This window comes from Lithobates pipiens, unplaced genomic scaffold, assembly GCF_037356315.1.
Source record: "Lithobates pipiens isolate NorthernLeopardFrog02 unplaced genomic scaffold, aLitPip1_a1.2 Scaffold_16, whole genome shotgun sequence".
In the NCBI taxonomy this organism is placed as follows: Eukaryota; Metazoa; Chordata; class Amphibia; order Anura; family Ranidae; genus Lithobates; species Lithobates pipiens.
Window position 1 is genome coordinate 381,850,150 of NW_027507748.1, and position 13,779 is coordinate 381,863,928.

The 13,779-nt window shown below is 44.6% G+C and overlaps 1 protein-coding gene, 1 non-coding gene and 1 pseudogene across 3 annotated transcripts in view; all 3 read left to right on the top strand.

Moving 5' to 3' along the window:
• TEX14 (testis expressed 14, intercellular bridge forming factor) overlaps window positions 1-13,779 on the top strand; it is a 758,047-nt gene that overhangs the window by 111,018 nt on the left and 633,250 nt on the right. The gene's annotated exons all lie outside the window — the stretch shown is intronic.
• Window positions 6,445-6,552, top strand: LOC143986350 (U2 spliceosomal RNA; annotated as a pseudogene).
• Window positions 12,735-12,953, top strand: LOC143986413 (small nucleolar RNA U3). The gene has a single exon (XR_013276509.1). It is a non-coding gene; the product is annotated as a small nucleolar RNA U3 (small nucleolar RNA).

The following is a 13,779-nucleotide window of genomic DNA, read 5'->3' on the forward strand; positions in this document are numbered from 1 at the left end:
TTCTCCAATCAACTGGTACCATTCCAGTCAGTAGACTCTCCGTTAAAAATTAGGAACAATGTCTGGCAATTACTTGACTGACTTCCCTAAGGACCCACGGGTGCAAGCTGGTCCCGGTGATTTATTAATGTTAAGTTTCCAAAGTATCATTTTAATTCTGTCTTCTGTTAACCATGGGGTTGCTTCCTGTGATGTGTCATGAGGATAAACACTGCAGTTTTGGTTACTGATGCCCCCCCGATTCCCTCGTGAAGACTGAGGAGAAGAATACATTTCAATACCTTCGCCATCTCCCCATCCTTTGTAACCAGATGTCCTTCCTCATTCTTTATGTCGCCAATATGGTCTGTCCTCCTTTTTTACTGTTTACATACTTAAAGAATTTCTTGGGATTTTTTTGCTCTCATCCGCTATGTGTCTTTCATGTTCTATCTTAGCCGTCCTTATTGCACCCTTACATTTCTTGTTGCATTCTTTATAAAGTCTGAATGCTGATGATGATCCCTCAACCCTGTATTTTTTGAAAGCCTTCTCCTTTGCTTTTATACACATTTTTACATTGGAGTTAAGCCACCCAGGACTTTTGTTCACTCTTTTTTGTTCACTCTTACTCAATGGGATGCATTGGCTCATGCCCTTATTTAAAATGCTCTTAAAGCAAACCCATCTCTCCTCTGTGTTCTTTGTTCCTAAGATTTTATCCCAATTTATGCCTTCTAGCAAGGCTCGTAATTTAGGGAAGTTGGCTCTTTTGAAATTCAGTGTCTTTGTATTCCCCTTGTGTTTCCTATTTGTGTGAAGCCAATTGCCCTGTGATTGCTGTTACCTCAATTGCCCCGTATTTCCACATCCGTGATCAGGTCTGTATTGTTGGTAATCAATAGATCCAATGACGCTTTATTTATAGTTTGTGCGTCTACCATCTGACCCATGAAATTGTCCAGCAAGACATTTAGGAACTGGCGAACCTTAGACTGGGCAGAGGGATCTGCGCATTCATCTATTTTCGGATAGTTAAAATCCCCCATTATGATAACACTCCCCATCCTTGCTGCTAATCTAAATTGCGATAAGATATCTGTCTCCCCTTCCTCCCTCAGGTTAAGGGGCCTATAGCATACTCCCAGTATTATTTTCCCCTTAGCTTCATCCCTTTGGAGCTCTACCCATAAGCATTCCACCTCCTCCCTAGTTCCCTTAGTGATGTCATCTCTTAGAATCACTTGTACAATATTCTTGATATATAGGCATACCCCTCCCCCTTTTTACCCTCTCTATCCTTGCAATAAAGGGTATACCTTTGAATGGTTGCCAGTCAATTATGAGAGCTGTTGAACCAGGTCTTTGAAATTCCCACAAATTCCAAATCCTCCTCGTACAACTGTATCTCTAGTTCACCCATCTTGTCCGTCAGGCTCCTGGTATTGGGGAACATGCCACGTAGTTTAGACCGGTCACATATTATCCTCTTATTGGGTGTTCCGAGATTGCAATTAGGACTTGCTACTATACTTACCTTGCGTTTCTGTGCTTTGGTCAACCTACCACTAATGTCCCCAATACTACCCTCTGGAATATGTTCTGCACTGACTTGCTCTATCTCTGGACCTACCCCCCCCCCCATCGCTTAGTTTAAAAACCCCTCTAACTTTTACTCCATCTTCATTCCCAGCTGATCTGTACCCTCATTTAGATGCAGTCTGTCCCTTCTATAGTACTAGTTATCGACTGAGAAGTCGGCCCAGTCCTTCAGGAACCCAAACCCTTCCTTACTACACCAGCTCTTCAGCCACTTGTTTACTTCCCTAATCTCCCTCTGCCTTTCTGGTGTGGCTCGATCTACCGCTAGTGTTTCTGAGATTACTACCTTTTCCTCAATTTAGCGCCTAAGTCCCTTAAATCGTTCTTTAGGACACTCCATCTATCTCTGACTTTGTCAACGTGCACCATGACAGCTGGGTCTTCACTAGCCCCTCCCAGTAAGCTGTCCACCAGATCCGTGATGTGTCGAACCCGAGCGCCCGGTTGACAACATATTGTTCGGCGCTTTAGGTCTTTGTTACAGATTAGCCTCTCTGTCCTAAGAATTGAGTCCCCTATCACCAGAATCTGTCTTTCCTTTCCCTTCGCTTCCCCCCCACTCTTGTTGGAGGAGTTCTTGCAGACCACTTGCAGTCCTACGTGCACTCGCTGACCTACGTGCAGTCACAATACACAGTACACAATTACTAACGATCCGCACGCACCACTCGGACAACACTCAGGTACTCATACTGCACAGGTACTATCACCCCTGTTATAACCTCCTGTTTTAAACGCTGGTTTTTAACTCACCACTTCCACTGACCAGTTCCACTTGGACAGAGTTCCAGCAGACTCAAAGATGAGCAGGCTCATAATGAGTTCTGTACAAGGTTATATAGATCTCAACACCTGTGACCAATTCATCACCCACCTTAATTATTAGGCTGAAGGAAGCAGAAAAAAAAGAAAAGAAGCTTTTTAAAAAGTGTCATAAAAAGGTGTTAAAAAGCTTCAAGGAAAAGCCCCCAAAAAAAACTAAAAAGGCAACCCAGCAATCACCAGCAGTCAAAAAGCAAGACTTGTTCACTCTCCACTCAAGGTCCCCACTGTTTAGCTTGCAACCAACAGTCTGGTCTGGTTTGTGTGCTTTTCCTCCAATCATCTGTCTTGGCTGTATGCCCAGGCTTCACTGCAGTGCTAATCAGAAAGAGAAAATCTTCTAACACAATGTGCACTTTCTAAACATTATATAAAGATGAAGACAGCAGATATACATGTAAAACTTATGTAGGGAGATTTGTTTCCTCCCTATTTCTTTGCTGGGTATATGTGAGGGTTTACATCCAGTTGCCGACCAGCCGCCGGTAGGGCGGCTCTATTGTGTTTTGTGTAATAGCTACAATGGGCATGTGCGCGCCACCAAAGCTGATCTCTCCACAGAGAGCCAGAATGGGGATCTGCCTATGTAAACAAAGCAGATCCCCGCTCTGTCAGAGGAGTACAGAGACTGGGTATATGTGAGGGTTTACAGCCACTTTACCATTTGCCGACCAGCTACCGGCAGGGAGGCTCTATTGTGCTTCGTGTAATAGCTACAATGGGCATGCGCGCGCCACCAAAGCTGATCTCTCCACAGAGAGCCAGAATGGGGATCTGCCAATGTAAACAAAGCAGATCCCGCTCTGTCAGAGGAGTATAGAGACTGGGTATATGTGAGGGTTTACAGCCACTTTAACCGCTTGCCAACCATCTGTCGCAGTTATACTGTGGCAGGATTGCTCTATTGTGCAAATCGCCGTACCAGCACAGTGCTTCGTGTAATAGATACAGTGGGCGCGAGTAAGGCGCCAAAGCCAATGCCCCTGGCCAGCAGCTGCGATGTTCGCTGTCCACCCGCAATTGCTCCACAGAGAGCCAGAACGGGGTTCTGCCAATGTAAATAAAGCAGATTCACGGTCTGTCAGGGGATTACAGAGACATCATCTGTTCCTAGTGATTAAGACAGCGATCTCTCAGTCAGTCCACTCCTCCCCCAGTTAGAAACCTCACTAGAACACACTTAACCCCTTGATCGCCCCCTAGTGCTATCCCCCTCCCTGCCAGTGTCATTTAAGTGTCATGAATCTATCCCCTATTTTGTAGACGCTATAACTTTTGCGCAAACCAATCAATATACAGTTATTGGGTGTATACAAGGTACCGGTGCAAAAAAATATATAAAATGATGCTATACTTATGAGTGCTGCCTTCAGGAAAAAAAACACTCTGCTTGTGAGTAGGCTTTAATGAAGAAATATGTGTGTGGGAACTGCGCCAACTATTATAAAAATCAATAAATATATTTACCACCACTTATATTTATGTTCAGATGCCTAAATACTATTAGTGATAAAATATCCTCACCTGTGTATTATTTAATCCAACTAATGCTCAACAATTTAGTGTACCCACAGTCACTGTGGTCTGTGCCTTGCAAACCAAAAATAGTGTGAATATGCGTGCTTGTATACCAATCTGACCAATCAAGATTTTTTTTTAAAAAAAAATAAAAAAATTAAAATAAAAGTGTACTTTTGGGCCTAAAAATCAAACCATACATCAAATGACAAAATGAAAACAAACGATTTCAAATGTGAATAGTTACTACTATAAAAATGAGAAAATATGTAAATTATTAATAGATTTATTTAATGAAAAAAAGTCCTGTTTTAAACATTTCCCATAGAAAAATCAATCCCAGGTGATTAGCCCCAGTAAATGCTCAACCAACTCCTGCAGCTTTATTTCTTAGCCCTTGTACACACGGTCGGAGATTCTGACAGAATGTGTCAGATCGGACCGTTTTGTCGGATATTCCGACTGTGTGTGGTCTACATCGGACTGTTTCCGTCGGAGTATCCGACGGACCAAGTTTTCCAACTTGTTGGTAAAATTTTCTGACAAAATGCTCCAATCGGACATACTCCGATCATGTGTGGAGAATTCCGATCGCACAAAGTGCCACGCATGCTCAGATCAAATTCCTACACCAAAGCTATTGGCTACTAGCGTGAACGTAGTCCCGTCGTAATGAAATAACGTCGGATTTTCCGACAACTTTGTCCAACCGTGTGTATGCAACAGTTTCGGACATAATCCGTCGTACAAAATCCGACGGATTTGGTTGTCGGAATCTCTGACCGTGTGTACAAGGGCTTAATCGTGCTGATAAATTCTACCATTATGTGATTCCACCACCACCTTGTAGATTGGCCACTCACCAGAAATAGATGATTAATCGTCTTTGGTTCATTAGTTGGATAACCACTCCACACAATGGATCAGTCTGCACCCTTTTCAGAAAATGTATATTAGATTTAACCACTTCCCGACCAGCGCGCGACGTTGTACGTTGACAGAATGGCACCGGCAGGCATATTGGCGTACAGGTACGTCCAATATTCAATGCCGCCCTGCCATCGGGAGCGCGCCGCCGCCGGCACGCTCCCGCGCTGGTCGGGACCCCCGTGAGTCCGGTCGCCGGACCCGCGGACTCGATCGCCGCGGGCATCCCCACGATCGTCTCACGGAGCGGCCGAATGGAGGAAATGCCGAGTAAACAGAATTTCTCCATTCTGCCTAGCAACTAGTGATGCTGATCTCTGTGATTGGAGCAGAGATCAGTGTTCACTAAATGAAAGCCCAACCCCCCCACAGTTAGTAACACACCCCTAGGAACACTTAACCCCTACACTGCCACCGACTGGTTAACTCCTTCACTGCCAGTGTCATTTACACAGGAATCACTGCATTTATATAGCAGTGATTACTGTATAAATGGCAATGGTCCCAAAAATGTCCGATGGGTCCCCCACAATGTCGCAGTCACAATAAAAATTGCTGATCGCCGCCATTACTAGTAAAAAAAAATAATAAAAAATTATTAATAAAAATGCTATAAAACTATCCCTATTTTGTAAACGCTATAACTTTTGCGCAAACCAATCAATAATCGCTTATTGCGATTTTTTTTTACCAAAAATATGTAGAAGAATACGTATCGGCCTAAACTGAGGGAAAAAAATGTTTTTTATATATTTTTGGGGGATATTTATTATAACAAAAAGTAAAAAATAATGCGTTTTTTTCAAAATTGTCGCTCTATTTTTGTTTATAGCGCAAAAAATAAAAACCGCAGAGGTGATCAAATACCACCAAAAGAAAGCTCTATTTGTGGGAAAAAAAGGACGTCAATTTTGTTTGGGAGCCATGTCGCACGACCGCGCAATTGTCAGTTAAAGCGACGCAGTGCCGAATCGCAAAAAGTGGTCTGGTCTTTGACCAGCAAATTGGTCCGGTCTGAAAGTGGTTAAGTATCTCCTGTATAGCCAGTCCCTGTGGAAAATAAATGGCCAACATGTCTAAACTAATTTATTCTTTAAATCCTTAAAAGACTATTGCACTCACATGTAATTGTGCCAGTAGGCCAGCATCAAGCTGTTCCAGCAGTGTGTGCGGGGTCCGGGATACCGGTGTACGGTCTCCTGTATGTTTCCTCCTCGGTATGCATACCAAGCCTCGCTTTTGTTAGGAAAGATGTTACGTCAAAATGTCCCAGAAGCCTGGGGTGATGTTCTACAATGTATTTATACTCCTGATTTTCCTCCCTATCATTATGCCTTGGTGTTAAGATCAGGCTATTCCCGCCCACCGGAAGCAGTGAATCCGCCATTTTTAGTAGTGGCCAGATGAGCCAGTTTCCGCTTGTATATTTCTTTGGTATAGTCTGTTTGTTATTATGTTCAGAGACGGAAATCATTAGGCTCCCGTTCCCCAGTCTCTATAACCAGACTATGTCGTTATTATATTTAAAGGTTGCTTATCCCCTACCACAGATCCCAGGGTCTGTTCATACGATTAATAATTCAACCCGTTCATTTCGGCCCATCTCGGCCTTTTGGCTAAGATCAAGTGTAGTATCTGTTCTTATCAGTTACCAGCTGGTGTAAAGGTGACCTGGAGCGGTTCGTAGCCGAAAGGGAAGCCTTCTGATGGGGATGGAGAACCACTGGTCGAAGCCAGGGGGGGGACCCTGGCCTTTTGGCCTGGATTGTGGCAGCTTTAGCTCCAGTCAGTTTTTCGGGATTGGAACGCTTGTTCCCCCTTTCCCCTTGGGGGGGAGCGGCCAGTACGTCCTGGATGTAATTAGGTGGGAGTGATGGGAGTGAGGGTGTGACCTGATGGTAAAGGGTCTCACTAAGCTCCTGGATCTCCATACCTTCCTGATCAGGGGTGGGGGCTGTTGTGGTCTGGGCTGGGGGGCCAGGGATGCTTTTGTTGGAAAGCTCATGGTGATGTGCCCCTGGAGTGGCAGTCCAGGGGTGCCTTCTTTCACTGTGCGTCAGCACTTTGATTTAGGCACCTAGGTCACGTCACCATTACACGCTTTTTTACACCTACCTCTAGGGCCCGGCCTTTTGGCTAGGACCAGAGGAATTTTTTATTCCTGGCCGGAGGGCCGGCCATTGTATTGCACAATGGTCACTTTTCACTCTCCTCTTCACTATCCCTTCCTCACTTTTTATTTTATTTGTGTGTGTTTTGTCACAGTCTGTCACTGCACGTTTGATGAGTAGGGTGTCGGTCCTCGGACCAATCCTGAAAGTCTCTGGGAGAGCGGACATAGGCCTTCTGGCTTGGTCCAATCTCCATGAGGGGGGCCTACCTTCGGGGAAGCCCCCATAGTACCAAGTACCTAGGAGGTTCTGTTTCGGCAGTCCTCCTGGGGAAAGGAGGTCTTCCGGTTTCGTCCGGGGACCACTATGTTGAGTCTGGTACCTCAGTCCCTGTCTGGAGCCTAACGCCCCGGGGGATCAGGGTATGGTCCTTCTTTTGGAGGACATCAGACACCCGTCTGCACTTTTTAGTGTGTCACTCTTTATGTGTGTGCACTTTTTTTATGCACCGGGTGGAAGTTTTTTGGGTGTGTTTGCACGCCATGGGCTTTTTCAATAATAAAAAAAATCTGTTCTTATCAGTTACCAATAGGTGGCGCTTGTTTACCGTCCCTGCTCTACGGCGAGGTGGAGCAGGGGTGGCGGTTGCTATGCAAAGCCTGTTGGTGTAAAGGTGACCCGGACTGGTTTGTAGCCGGTTCGGGAAGCCTTCTGATGGGGGCGGAGAACCACTGGTCGGCGCCAGGGGAGGGGACCCTGGCAGACCGGCTTGGATTGTGGCAGCTTTAGCTCCAGTCAGTTTTTCGGGAGGGAACGCTTAGCTCTCCTGTTCCAGCAGGGGGGCGCCCTGTACCTTTCGAATATAATTAGGTAGGAGTGACGGGAGTGAGGGTTTGACCTGATGGCAAAGGGTCTCACTAAGCTCGCTGATCTCCATGCCTTTCTGGCTGTGGTGGGGGCTGTCGTGGTCTGGGCTGGGCTGTCGGGGATGCTTTTGTTGGAAAGCCCATGGTGATGTGCCCCTGGAGTGGCAGTCCAGGGGTGTCTTATTCACTGTGCTCTGCACTTTGATTTTGGCACCTAGGTCACGTCACCATTACACGCTTTTTTTTTACACCTGCCTCTAGGGCCCGGCCTTTTGGCTAGGACCAGAGGAATTTTTGATTCCTGGCCAGAGGGCCGGCCATTGTATTGCACAATGGCCACTTTTCACTCTCCTCTCCACTATCCCTTCCTCACTTTTTATTTATTTTATTTGTGTGTGTTTTGTCACTGTTTGTCACTTCACGTTTTGATTAGTAGGGTGTCGGTCCTCGGACCCATCCTGAACGTCTTGTGGGAGAGCGGACATAGGCCTTCTGGCTTGGTCCAATCTCCATGAGGGGGGGCCTACCTTCGGGGAAGCCCCCACAGTACCAAGTACCTAGGAGGTTTTGTTTCGGCAGTCCTCCCGGGGAAAGGAGGTCTTCCGGTTTCGTCCGGGGACCACTTCTTGAGTCTGGTACCTCAGTCCCTGTCTGGAGCCTAACGCCCCGGGGGATCAGGGTATGGTCCTTCTTTTGGAGGACATCAGGCACCCGTCTGCACTTTTTAGTGTTTCACTCTTTATGTGTGTGCACTTTTTTTATGCACCGGGTGGAAGTTTTTTGTGTGTGTTTCCACGCCATGGGCTTTTTCAATAGAAAAATTACAATGAAAATTTTGTGGAAAAAAAAATAAAAATCGTAATTTTGCAAAGAATTGTGGGAAAAAATTACAACTTAAAATAACTAACCATGCCTCTTACTAAATACATTGGAATGTCTACTTTCCAAAAAGGGGCCATTTGGGGGGCCTTTGTACTTTCCTGGCTTGTTAGGGTCTCAAGAATGGAGATAGGCCTTAGTACATCAGATGTGATCTTTTTTTGCAAATCTTTATGATTTGCACCATAGCTTGTAGACTCTATAAATTTCACACAGATCATATAATATGCAAAAATTTGGGTTATTTTTACCAAAGATGTGTAGTAGTATAAATTGTGGCCAAAATGTATGAAGAAAAATTGCTAATTTGCTAAATTTTGTCACAGAAACGAAGAAAAATTCATTTTTTTTCAAAATTTTCGGTCTTTTTATTTATAGCGCAGAAAATAAAAAACCGAGAGGTGATCAAATACCACCAAAAGAAAGCTCTATTGGTATGAAGAAAAGGACAAAAAAATCATTTGGTTACAGTGTTGCATGACTGAGTAATTGTCATTCAAAATGTGAGAGCACTGAAAGCTGAAAAATGGTCTGGGACTGAGGGGGGTTTAAGTGCTCAGTAAGCAAGTGGTTAAAGGAAAGTAAAATTTACAGAAAGTGTTCAGTCACTAGACATTATTAAAGTTTGTTCCGTCTGTCATTGTCAAGCTGAAGAGTTTGGTTTTCATGTAAAAAGGGAACAAAAATCTGGATTTATAAAATGAATACTAGTGTTATATGTAGTAATCATCCACAGTTATCAGAATGCATTTTATTTTTTTTGCAAAAGCAAAAATGTCAGGAAGAATAAAAAACAAAACCATATTCATTACTTCTCTGCAATACTCGGTCATGTTTTACCCCACAACACTAGGAGTACAGAGAGATCTGTTGATCTGTTAAGATTGATCAGGAGTTAAAGGGATTGTAAAGGGAATTTTTTTTCTTTAAAAATAACAAACATGTTATACTTAGCTCCACTGTGCAGCTCGTTTTGCACAGAGTGGTGTAGTGTCACATTTTGCTGCCTATCACAGGATGCTGCGGAAGTGACGTTGTTGCGTACTGCGCATGCGCGATGCGTTCCAAACACTCGCGCCGCGCGTTCCAACATAGTTTCGGCAATACAGTTCAGCGAAACCATCACATAATGTTACGGAAGTGATGTTACACACAACACAAACACTGGGCCGTTCGTTACAACACTAATACTTCCCTTGTTACCTAGTAGGTTTTGCATTGCTGGGACTTGTAGTGCCTATCCTGAGCTACATGCTTCAATGTTCAGTGTCCTCATCCCTATCCCCATGCTTCAATGTTCAGTGTCCTCATCCTTATCCCCGAGCTTCAATGTTCAGTGTCCATCCTTATCCCCGTGCTTCAATGTTCAGTGTCCTCATCCCTATCCTCGAGCTTCAATGTTCAGTGTCCTCATCCTTATCCCCCTGCTTCAATGTTCAGTGTCCTCATCCTTATCCCCATGCTTCAATGTTCAGTGCCCTCATCCTTATCCCCGAGCTTCAATGTTCAGTGTCCATCCTTATCCCCGAGCTTCAATGTTCAGTGTCCATCCTTATCCCCGTGCTTCAATGTTCAGTGTCCTCATCCCTATCCGCGAGCTTCAATGTTCAGTGTCCTCATCCTTATCCCCGTGCTTCAATGTTCAGTGTCTTCATCCCTATCCGCGAGCTTCAATGTTCAGTGTCCTCATCCCTATCCCCCTGCTTCAATGTTCAGTGTCCTCATCCTTATCCCCGAGCTTCAATGTTCAGTGTCCTCATCCCTATCCCCATGCTTCAATGTTCAGTGTCCTCATCCTTATCCCCGAGCTTCAATGTTCAGTGTCCATCCTTATCCCCATGCTTCAATGTTCAGTGTCCTCATCCCTATCCGCGAGCCTCAATGTTCAGTGTCCTCATCCTTATCCCTGTGCTTCAATGTTCAGTGTCCTCATCCCCGATCTTCAATGTTCAGTGTCCTTATCCTTATCCCCGTGCTTCAATGTTCAGTGTCCTCATCCTTATCCCCATGCTTCGATGTTCAGTGTCCTCATCGAAGCAGGGGGATAAGGATGAGGACACTGAACATTGAAGCTCGCGGATAGGGATGAGGAAACTGAACATTGAAGCAGGGGGATAGGGATGAGGACACTGAACATTAAAGCTCGGGGATAGGGATGAGGATACTGAACATTGAAGCTTGCGGATAGGGATGAGGACACTGAACATTGAAGCTCGGGGATAAGCATGAGGACACTGAACATTGAAGCTCGGGGATAAGGATGAGGACACTGAACATTGAAGCACAGGGATAAGGATGAGGACACTGAACATTGAAGCTCGGGGATAAGCATGAGGACACTGAACATTGAAGCTCGGGGATAAGGATGAGGACACTGAACATTGAAGCTCGGGGATAAGGATGAGGACACTGAACATTGAAGCACAGGGATAAGGATGAGGACACTGAACATTGAAGCTCGCGGATAGGGATGAGGACACTGAACATTGAAGCATGGGGATAGGGATGAGGACACTGAACATTGAAGCTCGGGGATAAGGATGAGGACACTGAACATTGAAGCACATGGATAAGGATGAGGACACTGAACATTGAAGCTCGCGGATAGGGATGAGGACACTGAACATTGAAGCACGGGGATAAGGATGGACACTGAACATTGAAGCTCGGGGATAAGGATGAGGACACTGAACATTGAAGCTCGGGGATAAGCATGAGGACACTGAACATTGAAGCTCGGGGATAAGGATCAGGACACTGAACATTGAAGCACAGGGATAAGGATGAGGACACTGAACATTGAAGCACAGGGATAAGGATGAGGACACTGAACATTGAAGCTCGCGGATAGGGATGAGGACACTGAACATTGAAGTTCGGGGATAAGGATGAGGACACTGAACATTGAAGCAGGGGGATAGGGATGAGGACACTGAACATTGAAGCTCGCGGATAGGGATGAGGACACTGAACATTGAAGCACGGGGATAAGGATGGACACTGAACATTGAAGCATGTAGCTCAGGATAGGCACTACAAGTCCCAGCAATGCAAAACCTACTAGGTAACAAGGGAAGTATTAGTGTTGTAACGAACGGCCCAGTGTTTGTGTTGTGTGTAACATCACTTCCGTAACATTATGTGATGGTTTCGCTGAACTGTATTGCCGAAACTATGTTGGAACGCACGGCGCGAGTGTTTGGAACGCATCGCGCATGCGCAGTACGCAACAACGTCACTTCCGCAGCATCCTGTGATAGGCACCAAAATGTGATACTACACCGGCCGCAAACCTGGTCAGTTAGGGTCCCTTCGCGGCTGTTTTGGCTTCCCTCCGCAAGTACTTCTCACGTTCATGCGAGCTCCCTCGCATGGTGAGAAGCACTTGCGGGCGCGCTCCCATGATACAGCTGGCGACCATAGCCGCTCACTGTATCACTCGGCCCCGCCCCCTGACGTGCCACATCATTGGATTTGATTGACAGCAGCGCGAGCCAATGGCTGCGCTGCTTTGAATCCATCCACTCCAGCCAATCAACAGCCAGGCTGAGCGGTGAAGAGGATGTCGGGGGCGAGCGCGGGACTTTCGAGGGGCCAGGTAAGTAATACTGGGGGGGATGGGGGCGCCGGTACTGTAAGCTGTTTTTTCACCTTAATGCATAGAATGCATTAAGGTGAAAAAATGTTTACCTTTACAACCCCTTTAAGTTTCTTCTGTCTTCATTAGTAAGAGCTACAGGGGGCGGGATGAACTTCAATTGGTTAAGAGATGCCGGATATGCAAATGTTGTGACTGAAGGACTTTTAAGCTAGATACTTGAATTCAGAGTATAAGGTAATACATAGAAAGACACATGTTATGTAATTAGAAACACACATAACACAATTTAGAAAACAGTTTAGTGTTTGGGAATGATATTAGTAACATTGTTGAGTAATTTGTATGTTTTTTATTGCACATAATAAAGGTCACTACAACTTGTAATGGGTGTCCGTAACATGTGCTCGTTAAACAACACAGTATCTAGTTAAGACTATACTTTCAGGGATCATTTCTATAGTTTTTGACTGTCGAAATGTGCTCTAAAGTGTACAAACTCACCAATCACGATGAAGAGCATTAGTGTTTCTTTCTGAGCGCGAAGTGGGCTTACAGTGCTGCTTTTAATGGTAGCTGCTGTTAGTTGTTGATGACCGTTCTCTGCTTTTATTTTAAAGGCAAAGAGGAAAGAAACACAAGCTGAGTGATTGTTTTATTTGGTTTAAAGAATAGAGCATGTTGTACATGAATAAATAGCCTCAGAAGATGTATTGAAGCATATAAATATAAAGTTGGTGCCTTTGTTTGTCTCTTCTCTAGTTTGCAGTTAGATTTTTCTGGTTGCTGCCTACAGTATTTTATTAAAAGCTGAAATGGTTGTTTCTAAATTAACAAATGCCTCAGTTACTAGGTTGGTTTCATGCTTTTACTTATTTTTATACCCACCCTGTCAACGATGCCAATAGGGGCCCACTCAGGTGTAGAGGAAGGAATTATAAAGGTGGAATGTGGCAAAGTGTTTTGATCAGTGGACAGTCTGAAACAGGATGAAGCAATCATCTCTTATAGCTTCAGATACTGTAGAAAGATCTTAATGGGCTTAAAGTGGATGTAAAATTGATTCATGAAATTTGAGTTGGGCATATATATCTGCAGTGTTTTGTTACCTCTCTTCAAAGCACTAAGTCTTGTAGCTTTCTCTTGCTTCATTCTTCTGTTATCAGCCTGACAACTTCTGATAAGTTCTCTGTCAATATGATAAAAGCAGCTGGAGTTTTGCGTTGGGGAGGATGCCATAAATAGATTTGCAGCGTCCTGATGATCTATTCAGTGATCAGAGCTGAAAGTTTCTACCTATGAGAGAAGAGGGTGTTACATAGTAGGTGAGATAAAAAAAAAAAAAAAAAGACACAAGTCCAACCTATGTGTGTGATTATATGTCAGTATTACATTGTATATCTTTGTATGTTGCAGTCATTCAGGTGCTTATCTAATAGTTTATTGAAACTATCAATGCCCCCCCACTGAGACCACC